This window comes from Colletotrichum lupini, chromosome 10, assembly GCF_023278565.1.
Source record: "Colletotrichum lupini chromosome 10, complete sequence".
Lineage (NCBI taxonomy): Eukaryota > Fungi > Ascomycota > Sordariomycetes > Glomerellales > Glomerellaceae > Colletotrichum > Colletotrichum lupini.
In genome coordinates this window covers 725,054-740,222 of record NC_064673.1, presented here as the reverse complement: position 1 = coordinate 740,222, position 15,169 = coordinate 725,054, and the positions used below count along the sequence as shown (strand labels likewise).

Here is a 15,169-nt window from a genome sequence, read left to right as displayed (position 1 = left end):
TTAAATAATAATAGCTTATAATAAAATAGTATTAAAAATACCCTCGTCGCTACTATTAAGAATAATACTAACCTTTTTATTACTAATATTTACTATATATATATATATATATATATTTATCCCCCCGACGGAGTAATCCGCCGGGGCCGTACTATGTATTACGTATTAAGGAAAACTAGGTATATTACGCTCTATACTTAATTACTAATTAAAATAGCTCCTAACTTTCCCCCGTTTCTAGCTGTCTAGAGAGCGAGCTATACTTACTTTAATATATATAAAACCTCTTAGTACTAACCTATATAAGTAACTAGATCTTATATTATATATTCTTTCTTATTAAAAATTAGGGGGCCCCTTATATATTCCCTTATATTTATAATATAGCTTATATTAAAGGGATTTTTAGTTTTATAAAATCTAGCACGTATAGCTTTAACGAGGTAATGCGGGATATTCTTATCAAGAATATAAAAAGTGAATATTCATATAGAAGTAAGAATATATGAATATAGGGGATATAAGCGTATATAAAAGAGGTTTTTGTAATAAAGAGAGTAATATAGTTAAATTACTATATAAGAAGTTGCTTGCTTAACGAAAGGTCTAGGTAGGTAAATATACGCCTATATATAGGCATAAAAACCTCCTACTAGAATATTCTATTGCTTATTAATTATGATATAATTAATAAGCGTATACGTAAGTGAATGCGTAATCGTAGTACGTAATTCCGCCTCGAGTAAATTCTAGATTATTTAGTTACCTTCCAGTACTTTCCATTGCTCACGTAAGCTTATATAAGCAGTATTGCTTATATAATCAATACCTATAATAATCTACAGAAATCGTAGATTAATATGATATATAGTTTGCTTACGTAATATTGATAATAAGGCGAATAATAAGGTAAACAAAGTTACCTTCGTAACAGTTTTTAATAAAAATAATTAAAAGTGATTATAAGATTTATTATTAAGTAAATTATTAAAGAACTATAAGAAGTCTATCCTTAAGCCTAGCTTAAATCTATACTATATATAAATCCGCTTATAAATATATCCTTTATTAATAATTACTCTTATTCGTTAGGTAATTACTAAGTGAATATTAATAAGTAATTATTTAGAGTAATTATAATAATTACTTTATTACGTAATTACTATTTCTTATTTATATATAACTTATTTATAGTTCTTCCGTTTTATAAGAGTTACCTTATATTTCTATACTTTTATATATATAGTATACCGTAGCTACTATAAGCCTGCGGGGCGGGCCCTAGTCTTAGTTATATATATTAGGTCGTAATACCTCGAATATAAAAAATAAAACGCTTAGAATAACTAATCTAAGCTTAATAATAAATATAAATATAAACTAATAACTATTATTACTAAGTATTATAGCGGATTAATAGACCTTAGCGTTACTAAAAAAGAATAACTTCGATAAAAAAAGGACTTTAAATACTATAACTATAATAAGCTAAGATATATAATTAGAAATTATTAATAACCTAAGCATATTTAGTACTAACTGATTTTAGAAAAACGAGCTAATATTATAAATAAAGAAGTTTCTTATAGATAATTTTTATAAATAGCTTATTATAATGACGACTATTTTACTTATTAAAATAATAAAAAATAAATAGAATAGTACTCTAAATAACCTAAGAGTAATAAACAATCTACTTTATTACTTATTGAAACCTTAATAATAATACTAAAAAAAGAAGAGATACTTACTTATTAACCCTATATTTTTTAAAAAAAAAATTGAATACTTTATTATACTCTCTTAGATTTATAAGAATATAAAAGAAAAGAATAAAATGGACTTTATTATAAAAAACACGCTTAACTTCTTTAAAAAATAAATCAAATAAAAACTCCTAGTTAATTTAAAGGAGTAGCTCCTTAAGTTTAGAAAAAAAGGACCTAATATTAAAAGAATTATAAATAATTTTATTTATATAGCGCGACGAGATAATATAAACTAAAAATAACTTATTAAGTTTTAAAAATAACTTATTTTAAATAAAATACTAACTAAGTCTATTTATATAATATAATAAGTAAATATTAATAAAATATTTATTTATAAAGTTAAAGAATAGCTTAAGGACCTCGTATATAAAAATAAGATCGAAGTACTTAAGAGACTAACTCTTAATTTTAGAATTATTAATAAAAGAAAAATCGATTTTAAAATCGAAAAAAAAAATCAAAATAAGAACTAGTTCTTTTTATTTTAATAAAGTGAAATTACCCTATAATTCGGACGAACCTCGTAACATTATTTAATAATATACTTAAATAAAGATCACTATTAATCCGTATTAGTGATCTTTATAGGAGGGAAAGTTCAAAAGGTAGAAGAAAATCGAAATGATAGTTTAATAAGATAGTGTGAGTATTTACTAATACTATGTATTAATACCGTATAACCGATATCGAGAATCGCCCGAGCAGCTAGTAAAGGTAGAATAGTAAAATAAAAAACAAATACTTAAATAAAGATTCATTATAAAGTACTATTTAGCGTTAATAATGCTAGCTCTAAAAAGGATAACAATAAACTATAATATAAATATATTTATTTATTTAAAAATAACTAAGTTATTTAGTTTTATAAAACTAAAGAACGTAAAAAAGTTATAATAACCCCTTATATAAATAAAAATTACTTTTTATTTAACCCTAAAAACCCCTTTTATAAAGAATTTTTTTAAATAGAATACCTAAATAATAAATACCTTTAGTATCTTATATCTAAGTAAAATAGTCGTTTTTATTTATAAAAACGTAATAATAAAACTATTAAGGATATTTATATAGAAGATTAATTACTTAGCTAGACGTTACTAAGTTTTAATAATAATAATAGAGCTATATTTAAACTAGACCCTAACTTCTTTATAAAGTACTTTAATAGCGAATATATAGAATAAAAAAACTATAAATATAATTAATATTAAATTTATTATATTAGGAAAGCTAAGGCTTAGAGAGAGTATTAAGAGAAATATAAATAAGAAACCTATTTAAAAAAATAAATTATAAAAAACTAAGAAAGTTAATTATAAAAAAACGATAAGAGGCAAAAATAGAAAAAAAAGTTTTTATATATAACTATATAACGTAACGACGTATACTTATAAATTAACTTTAATATTAAAAAATAAAAATTAAATATTATTATTAATAATAGCGTATAAGAAACCTATATTTTATTAAGAATAGTAAATAAACTTAACTTATTATAGATATATAAAAATAAATTATATTAATTATAAAAAGTAAAAAGAGAACGAGTTAATTATAACTATAGATATCTTAATTAAGAGACTGTATACTTCTTAATATATATTAATAATTAATAAGAATAATTATAATATAATATTATAAAGATTAAAAATATCGATATTATCTTAAGATTTTTAAAGTTACGAAAATATAACTTATAAATAAATTAAATTACTAACTAGATTTTTTAAAAGAATCTAGTTATTAAATAATTTAAAAACAAAAGGGTTTAAATAGATTTTTAAGAACTTTTAAAGAACGAGAATAAATACGATATATAATTTTTATTAAGATAGTAGAAAGTTATAAAAAGTTTATAATTCGTACTAATAATTAGGGATCGTAACGACTCTAAACTATACTTAAGGAGTATTAAATATATATAAAACTATTTATCCTTTTAGGGTCCGGTCTGCCTCATTAGGGGCTATCTTTGCTTTTATAGGCAAGCTAGTTTATTAGGGTTAATGTTAAGTATTTTTATTACGTACTTTAATAAAACTCTATAACTAACTATAACTAGCCGTAGCTATTATTAAGTAACTATTAATACTAACTAAATTTAAGATATTAACGACCCCGCTATTATAGTATATTAATTACCCTCTAAATAGCTAAAAACTACCCCCTATTTTTTACTTTTTTTAATAGTACTAGATTTTTCTTTTTAATCCTTCTTAATTTATTTTTATATAACGATTTTAAAGTATTAATAATACTTAGGAGTTGGTTAGGTATTTCGAGGCTACTATATTATATTAATTAAATATTAAAAAAGGTAATACTTATATTAATATACGTATTTTAGATCTTTAAGTTAATAATATTTAATCCGTATTCTTTAAGACGACCTTATTATAGTTTAGGGTCTTTTAGTATAATACTTATAGGATTAAACTTCTAGCCCTTGAGGTATCCCTATAGATCGATAAGTTAGTATCTTAGTATTTTAATAGTATATATTTAAGGTAGATAATTCGATAGCGATAGTAATAGACGGTAAGGGAACCGTTTTTAAATTTTAATAAAAAAAACGAAGTAACGAATATATATATATATACGAGTTAAAGTTAAAAACGTAGTAGATATTAATAAGGTTAGTATTATACTTAATAATAATAACGAGGGTATCTCTAATATTATACTATTATAAGCTATTATTACTTAGAGGGTAATAAACTTAGCTAAGTAGGCGGCTTATAAAATAGTAGCGTTAAGTACTTAATATTATTATTAATCTATAATTATAAACTTTATAAGAGGGAAAGTTTAAAAAGGTAGAAAATCTAAAAAAATAGTTTAATAAGATAGTGTGAGTACTTACTAATACTATGTATTAATACTATATAACCGATATTAAGAATTGCCCGAGTAGTTAGTAAAGGTAGAAATAAAAAAACAAAAATAAATAAAACTATTTATAAAACTTAAAGAAATAGGATTATTAAAATATAGTAGCTAGGATATAAAAATCGGACTTAAAAAAGGGATATAACCTAGGTTCTATTTAATATACTTAATAAATTAAGAAGAATAAGAGTATTTTAATAAATACATTAATAAAAAACTTAAGAAAGGATATATTTAATTATTAAATTCCCTTATAAGATTCCCTTTATTCTTTATATCAAAAAAAAAGTAAAAAATCAAAACTTATTATTAATTATAAGAGGCTTAACGAAATTATAAAAAAGAATTACTATCTTTTATTACTTATTACTAAGCTTAGAGATCTATTTTATAGAGCTAACAAGTTTATTATTATAGATCTTAAAGAAGTATTTAGTTAGATTTAAATTAAAAAAAGAGATAAATAAAAAATAGTATCCTAAACTTATAAAGAACTTTTCAAATACCTCGTTATACCCTTTAGACTTATTAATACTTTAATAACTTTTTAAATAATAGTTAATTACGTATTCTAAGAGTACGTTAATACTTTTATTATTATTTATATTAATAATATTCTTATCTTTTCCCCTAACCTTAAAATACATAAAAAGTATATGTATATAGTATTTTAAAAACTCTAAAATACTAAACTATATACCGAACTTTTTAAATACGAATTTTATATATAAAAAGTAAACTTTTTTTAAATATATTATTATTTTAAAATAAATTTATATATAAATATTGAAAATAGAAATAGTTAAGGACTAGCTTATACTATAAAACGTTAAGGACGTATGAGGATTTTTAAAATTCGCTAATTTTTATTAACAATTCCTTAAGGACTATATTAATATAATTAGATTTTTTAATAACTTAATATAAAAAGATACCCTATTTATTTAGGATCCTAAGTATAAAAAAATATTTATTAAAGTTAAGAATATAGTCGTTTTAAAACTAGTTATTATAGTCTTAGACCCCTAAAAACCTTTTAAAATTAAGATTAATACTTTAGACTTTACTATAGGAGCGGTCTTAAAATAATAAAATAAATAAAAAAAGCTTTATTTATATTATTTCTATTTTAAAATATTCTATAAAATAAAGTTAAATTAGTAAATTTATAATAAAGAACTAATAATAATTATTAAAGTATTTTAAAAATAAAAACTATAATTATTTAGAACTAAGTACGAAGTTATAATCTATATATAGTGGTTTTTTTCCGGCTTTATAAGCGCAAAAAATCGACCTTAACGGGATTACGTTTTTAAAGGAAATTATATAATACGGTATACTTTTTAACTATATAATACGCGCAATATACCCTAAGTACGCGCTTAACGTAATATAGTAATTTTAATACGAAAACTGCTACATAATTCGGGATAAGTAAGCTACTCTATAGTAGCGCTAGCTAAAAAGGTCGATAATAAAAGTCGGCTATAATAATTAGCTATAATAGTTAGTTATAATAGTTAGAGGCGGCCCTTAATTATACAGGTTCTGAACTTTAATAGCGACGTAGAGGTTTTTAAAAAAAGGGCTAAATAAGCTAATATTTACTAGTCTTTATATTAAAGCTTATAAAGATCTTTTCTATCCTTATTACTTCTAATATCGCCCAAAGCTCTATTTAAACTAAATAAATCTACTAAATAAATCTATTGAATAAACCTATTAATATATAAACTACTACTTAAATAGCTAGTTAAATAACTAGTTAAGAGGTTAGCTAGTTAAAATACTATTTTAACGAGAACTTACTCTAAAAATGCCCGTTAATAAGTTTACCCCTCTCGGGCTAGGCGCCCTTAGCTAGCTTAATACTATAGTTATTATAGTTAATATAGGTACGCCTAAGGATTAGTAAAGTACTTTTTAATAGTACGGAATTTAGCTAGGTAATAATACGAACGCCGTAAATAGCCGGGCTAATATAGACGTTAAGATTTAGTATATTAATATTAGTTTAGAAATTATATTTTATAAAGTTAGAAATCCCTTTAATACGGGCTATATTATAAACGTAAAAGAATATATAAGGGGCCCCCTAACCCTTAATAAGAAGGAGTATATAATATAGGATCTAGCTAATTATGTAAGCTAGTATTAGGAGGTTTTATATACGTTAGAATAGGTATAGCTTACCCTCTAAATAGCTAGAAGTAGCGGAAGGTCGGGAGTTAATAAAAAGAAGATAATAGTTAAGTTAGTTAATTATTTTAATTAGTAATTAGGTATAGAGCGCAATATACCCAGTTTTCCCCAATACGTAATACATAGTACGGCCCCGGCGGATTACTCCATCGAGGGGGTTATAATCTATATAAACTATGAGAATTTTATAAATTTTATAATGAATAAGAACCTAAATAAATAATAAGTTAAATAGAGCGAATTCCTATTTAAATATAACTTTTAAATTATTTATTAAAAAGGTTTAAAAAATAGTAAAATAGACGCTCTTAATAAAAAACTTAATTATAAAGTCGTAGTCCCTAAAGAAATATAAGTTATCCTTAAGTAAGAAAAGAATTATAAGCTTATACTAATTATAAAACTTTTTATAATAACTAAAAGGATTAATACTAACTTAACTAAAAAAATAACCCCTAAGCTTATTATCGAAATTTATAATATATTAGTATATAGCTATTAAGGAGTTATTAAAATATAAAAACGGATTTATTAATATTATAATAAATCTATTATATATATTAAAATTATAGAAATAATTAAGGATTATATAACCTATAAGAAAAGTAGAAATAGGCTATATAAGCCTTATAGCGAGCTATAACTATTATAATTACTAATAAAACTATAGTAATTAATTATATAGGACTTTATTATTAAATTACTAAAGTCTAAAGAACTATTTATTAAAGTATAATATAATAATATTTTAGTTATAGTTAATAAACTTACTAAGTTTATATATTTTATTCCTTATAAATAATTAAGTATTATAAAAGAGCTAGTATATATATTTATTAAGGTTATACTTTCGAACTATAGTTTATTAAAAGAAATTATTTTTAATAAAGATAAGCTATTTATTTTAAAGTTTTAGAAATCCTTAATTTTATAACTTAATATAAATTATAAACTATCAATATTATTTTATTTATAAACTAATAAATGAATAAAAAGGATTAATTAGATTTTGAAAATATACTCTTATTATTATATAAACTATAACTAAGATAATTAAGTAATATTTTTATTAATAGCCCAGTTTATATATAATAATATATAGTGGTTTTTTTCCGGCTTTATAAGTACAAAAGATCGACCTTAATAAGATTACGCTTTTAAAAAAATTAGATAATACGGTATACTTTTTAACTATATAATACGTATAATATACCCTAAGTACGCGCTTAATATAATATAGTAATTTTAATATAAAAACTGCTATATAATTTAGGATAAGTAAGCTACCTTACTACTTATTAATAACAAAGTAAGCGATATACTTACGTAGCGGCGCTGGCTAAAAAGGTTAATAGTAGAGGTTAGCTATGATAATTAGTTATAATAATTAGCTATAATAGTTAGAGGCGGCCTTCCTTAACTACAAAGGTTCTAAACTTTAATAATAATATAGAAGTTTCTAAAAAAAGGGCTAAATAAGCTAATATTTACTACTCTTTTATTATACTAGAGCTCGTAAAGATTCTTTCTATCCTCATCGCTTTTAACATTGCCCAAAGCTACTCTATTTAAACTAAACAAATCTACTAAACAAATTTACTAAACAAACCTATTAATATACAAACCACTACTCTACTAAAAATACCCATTAATAAGTCTACCCCTCTCGGGCTAGGCGCCCTCTTTAGCTAGCTTAACGCTATAACTATTATAACTAACATAAGTATGCCTAAGGATTAGTAAAATACCTTTTAATGATACGGACTTTAGCTAAAGAGTAATATAAACGCCGTAAATAGTTAGGCTAATACGGACGTTAAGATCTAATATATCGATACTAATTTAGGAATTATACTTTATAAAGCTAGAAATCCCTCTAATACGGGCTATATTATAAATATAAAGGAATATATAAGGGGCTTCTTAACCTTTAATAAAAAGGAGTATATAATATAGGATCTAGCTACTTACGTAGGCTAGTACTAGGAGGTCTTATATACGTTAAAGTGGGTATAGCTCGCCCTTTAAATAACTAGAATTACGTAGCGAAAGGTTAGGAGTTAATAAAAAGAAAATAACGGTTAAGTTAGTTAATTACTATTTTAATTAGTAGTTAGGTATAGAGCGTAATATACTTAGTTTTCCCTAATACGTAATATACGGTACGGCCCCGGCGGATTGCTCCGTCGGGGGGATCTTCGCTTTTATAAATAAGCTAGTTTATTAAGGTTAATATTAAGTATTTTTATTAGGTACTTTAATAAGACTTTATAACTAATTATAGCCGGCTATAGCTATTATTAAATATTAATAACCCCGCCGTAATATATTAATTACCCTCTAAATAGCTAAAAACTACCCCTTACTTTTTACTTTTTTTAATAGCTCTAGATTTCTTTTTTAATCTCTCCGAATTTCTTATTTTATTATAATAATATTAAAGTATTGATATTACTTAGGAATTAGTTAGGTATTTTAAAGTTATTATTATATTATATAAGCTAGGCGCTAATAATAATAATATTCATAAAGGTATATACGTCTTTTTAGATTTTTAAGTTAATAGTAATTAGTTTATACTTTTTTAAATAATCTTTTTATTTGTTTTTTATTTCTACCTTTGCTAGCTGCTCGGGCGATTCTCGATATCAGCTATACAGTATTAACACACAGTATCAGTAGATACTCCTACTGTCTCGTTTGACTATTTTTTTTTAGATTTTTTACCTTTTTAAACTTTCCCTCCTGTAAAGTTTACAATCACGGATTGACGGCGATTTATTTTAAGTATATTTTATTAAAATACCAAGATGCTAACTCGTCGACCCTTAGGGCTTTTTAATAACTAAAAGTTATTTAATTTTATAAATATTATACTAAATGACCCCGGGCTGTAGAGAGATTACTTTAATAAATATTATATTAATAATATTAACCTATAAAGAATGAATAGATATATTATAATAAGTATTACCCTTATTAATACATTATTGATATAATAGAGTATAAATAAGCCTAGATTTAATAATATATTTAAGAGCTTAACAAGAGCATAAATAAGAATATTAAATAAGAATATTAAAAAGAGGTTATTATTAAATAAAATAAAGAGAGAAAGTAAGAGGTAGTATTTAGTTATTAAAAAAGTAATTAATATATTATAGTAATAGGGTTATTAATATTTTAAGTTGAGTTAGTATTAATAGTTATTTAATAATAACTATAGCTAGTTATAGTTAATTATAAAGTCTTATTAAAGTATATAATAAAAACTTAAGATTAACCTTAATAGACTAGCTTGCTTATAAAGGTAAAAGTGGCCCCTAATAAGGCGAACCGGGTCCTAAAGGGGTAGCTCCTTATTTATTATTAAAATAAGCTTAATATTTAGTTTTAACTTAGCTAACTTAATTTTTTTATAAACTTAGCTAGTATTAACTTATTCTTATTTTTAAATAAGGAGTTTTATTTTGTATTATTTATACCTTAGTTATTATAGATAGTACGGGCTTAATTAGTTAACTAGCCTTTTTTAAATAAAGCTAGTTATAATAAAATAAGCTATATTATATTCTTTTACTTATTATAAAAGGATATAATAATTGTAAAATAAAGGATTTAGTAATATTTATTTTGATATTCTGCCTTTACTTACTACTCGGGCGGTGCTCGATATCGATTATATAGTATTAATATATAGTATTAATAAATACTCTTACTATCTTAATAAACTATGTTTTTTTAGATTTTCCTTAATTTTCCCTGTTATAAACTTTATAATTACGGATTATTAATAACGATATTAAGTAGCTAACGCTACTACTTTATAAGCTTATTACGTACTTAGCCAAGTTAGCTACCCTTCTAAGTATAGTAGCTTATAATAGTAGTATTAGAGATACCCTCGTCGCTATTATTAAATAATACCGACTTTATAATATATACCCTATTTTAACTTTAATTTATATATATATTTATATATTCGTTACCTCGTTTTTTTTATCAAAGTTAAAAACGCTACTTCCCTCGTTATTTATTATTATTGTACTATTACTATTACTATTACTATCCAACCGTCTATTTTAGATATACTTTATTAAAATACTTAGATGCTTATAGCTCGTTAACCCTTGGGGGTTCCTTAATAGCTAGAGGTTATTTAATTTTACGAGTATTATACTGAATAACCTTAAGCTATAAAGAGACTACTTTAATAAATATTATATTAATAATATTAATTTATAAAAAACGGATTAATATATTATAATAAGCATCCGTGGTTATGAACTTTGTAGGAGGGAAAGTTGAAAAGGTAGAAAATCCAAAAAAAATAGTCTATCGAGATAGTAGGAGTATCTATTAATACCGTATATTAATACTATGTAATTAATGTTAAGAATCGCCCGAGCAGCTAGTAAAGGTAAAAATCAAAAATAAAATAAATATTATAATAAGCGTCGCCCTTATTAGTACTTTTTTAATATAATAAAGTATAAATAAGCCTGGATTTAATAATATAATTAAGAGCTTAGAAAGAGCGTAAATAAGTGTATTAAATAGGAATATTAAGAAGAGGTTATTATTAAATAAAATAAAAGGAGAAAGTAAAGGGCAGTATTTAGCGTATTTAAAAAGTAATTAATATATTATATCATTAATAACGGTTTATGTAAGCTATATTAATATATTTAGTAACGGCTACGGCTAGCTATAGTTAGTTATAAAGTCTTATTAAAGTACGTAATAAAAACTCAATATTAACCTTAATAAACTAGCTTACTTATAAAGGCGAAGATAGCCCCTAATAAGGCGGACCGGACCCTCAAGGGCTATTTATTTTTACATTCTACTTTTGCTAGTTACTCGGGCAGTTCTTAATATTAATTACATAGTATTAATATATGATATTAGTAAATACTTATACTAGTTTAATAAATAATTCTTTTTAAATTTTCCTTAACTTTCCCTCTTATAAAGTTTATAATCCCCCCGACGGAGCAATTCGCTAGGGCCGTACTATATATTACGTATTGAAGAAAACTGGGTATATTAGGCTCTATACCTAATTACTAATTAAATTACTCCCGACCTTCCCCTATATAATTCTAGCTATTCAAAAAGCGAGCTATACTTATTTTAATATACATAAAACCTCTTAATACTAACCTATATAAGTAGCTAGATCTCGTATTATATACTCCTTTTTATTAAAAACCAAGGGGCCCCTTATATATTCTTTTATATTTATAATATAACTTATATTAAAAAGATTCCTAGCTTTATAAAATATAATTCCTAAGCTAGTATTAATATATTGAAATATAATATCTGTACCGGCCCGGTTATTTATGATAAGAATTAATATACCGGTATTATAAATTAATATACCGGCGTCGCTCTTATACTAGCGTCGCTATTTTTTTTTTTAATTAGTTAAAAAAAATCATTAATATAGTTAGATTTTATTAAATATTTATAAAGTATTCTAAGCTTTTATTCTTTTACTCCCTTTATACTTAAGTTATATTATTAAGTTTCGAAATTTAACTTATAGTATTCATTTATAATAGCTTTTATAATTAGAATTAGAGACGTTTCTTAAGGCTAATCTTAAAGTAATACCCTTATTAAAAGACTTCCCCTTTCATGAAAATAATTATTAATTAATTACGGGTTTTTATTCTTCTTTAGTTAATTATTATTATTCCCCTTTTAAAAAAGTAATTACCTTAATATTAACTAATTCTATAGAGTTAATTATCTTAAAAAGTAATATAACTTTATTATTAAGCTCTTGATTAGTATATTATAAAATATATAACTTTTTATAAACGATTATTTTAATATAGAGGTTATATTATATTTCATTTATTATTATTTTAAAAAAATAATAAAAACTTAGCGAATTACCCTTTTATAACCTTTTTTAAAATATAACCCCCTTTTTTTTAATAAATAGTCCTAATAACCTTTTTATTTTATAATAAAATAGTTTAATAATACTCTTTAGCTTATTAAATAGGTTATTAAGATTAATTAATGACTAATAACAATACTACTTTAATAATAAGAATATATTTATTAATAATAATAAATATAGGGTCCCTAAGTTAACTTATTATTTTATTTATCTTTATAACTATTTTTTATTTAAAATAAAGCGTTTTTTAAAATTATAGCTTTTTATTATATTTTAAATAACTAATCCTCCTCTTTTTTTATAACTAAAATCCTAAACTTAATAATTCTTAGTAATTAAAATAAACTTATAATACCCTTTTTAATTAAGTTAATAACTTTATAAAAACTAATAAATTTAGTATTATAAAGCGGAATAAATATAAAGCTCGAGGCCGAATTATTTAATATACTTTTTAATATAATTAGTTTAATAAGCCTAGGTTTATATAAAATATTAATATTTAATAATACAAGTTTTATAAATATAGTTATAAATAGTAAGTTATTACCGAGGTTTCAGAAGAGAATAAGTAGTTATTATATTATTATTTAGACCCTTAGTATAAATAATATAATTATAACCTTAGTTTTAAAGTTTTTATATACTTTTTATATTATAGGCTTATTAAAGTAGTTAAGGATATTATAAAAATTATAAATTGATAAATTAGGATTCGGGCTCGTAATATATATTTTATTATTTAAAAATAGTTCTTAAAGTTCTTATTTATAAAATAAGATATTTATAATACTAAGGCTCGTATAAACTAAGAGAAACTAGTTAAGTACTCGCTAATTATAGCGTTAATTAAGCTATTTAATAAGTAAAATATCTTATATATAATAAAATAAGTAAACGACGAGCTAAACTACTTTATTAACCTTATTTAGGCCTTTTTTTATTATTTCTAAATATAAAAGCGATTCCCTAAGGTAATTAGCTTTAATAATACTTATAATACTAATTATTTTAAGCTCCCTCTTTTTTAAATTACTAAGTAAACTTATTTTAAATCTATTTATAACGCTATATTCGGTCTTATTAATAATAAGAAATTAAAGAGTTTTTAGTTTTTTTTAATAAGTATTTACTAATTTATAAACTAATACTTAGTTTATTATATTATTATTATTATTATAAACTACGATAAGTAAATAAAGGCTATACTAAATAAGTAGTTCCCGGACGTTTAGTAATAACTTTATATTTATTATATTAACTCTAATATTATACTTAGGGCTAAGTAAAAGTAAGTTAAGGACCGTAGTTATAATAATAATAATAGTAGGTTTAATAATGAGGGATATTAATTACTAATATAAGTAATAGTTATACTAAGTAATAAGGATAAAGCTTATATTAATACGCTTATTAATAAGCCCCCCCCTTATATATATTATAGGGTCTTTATAATATAGAAGCTTATTATTTTTATTAAAACTAAGTATTTATTTTAGAGAATTAATATACCGGCGTTATAAATTAATATACCGGCGTCGCTCTTATACCGGCGTCGCTATTTTACTTTTTAATTAGTTTAAAAAAATAGTACCTCTTTATAAAAGCGGTAAGAATAACTATACTAATATAGCTATTCTTACTATCCTCTTTAACCTAAGCTCTAGTTTAAAATTTTTAAAAATAAGAATACTACTATTATTTACGTACTCGTTTAAAACCGCTATATTACCTATTTAAAATTTATAAATCTTAAATTAGTTAGTAATATAAGCTTTTGTAAATCTTAAATATGTAAGGCTTCTTCTTATTATATACTTAAAACATATTAAAAGTAAATTATAATAACGTCTACTTAACTACCTTTTTTAACGTAATTATAATAATTTATTATTATTATAAACTATTTCTTATTACCTCCGTTTTTTTTAAATACTAAGCTATATTAGCTATTTATTTATATAATTCCTTATTATCCTCCCCTTATTAAGAACGCTAAACTAGCTCTTTATTTATTATTGAAATAAGCTTAATATTTAACTTTAATTTAGCTAATTTATCTTTTTTATAAACCTAGTTAGCGTAAACTTATTTTTACTTTTAAATAAGTAGCCTCGTTTTTTATTACTTATACTTTAGTTATTATAAGTAGTACGGGCTTAACTAGTTAAGGCCTTTTTTAAATAAGGCTAGTTATAATAAAATAAGCTATACTATGTTTTTTAGCTTATTATAGAGGGATATAGTAATCTTAGGGTTAAGGATTTAGTAACATAAATCTAAAAAAAACGTCTCTTAAAAACGCTACTAAGGGTATACTTCTTACTTATTGAAAATAGCTAAATTTAATATTTTAAGATAGATTTTATAATAATATAGGATA

General features: G+C 22.6%; 1 annotated feature.

The window, feature by feature from the left end:
- Positions 1–13,745: 13,745 nt before the first annotated feature.
- Positions 13,746–13,817: a sequence feature (Short protein (CLUP02_17405, UQC75896.1) was converted to a misc_feature.).
- Positions 13,818–15,169: the final 1,352 nt, after the last annotated feature.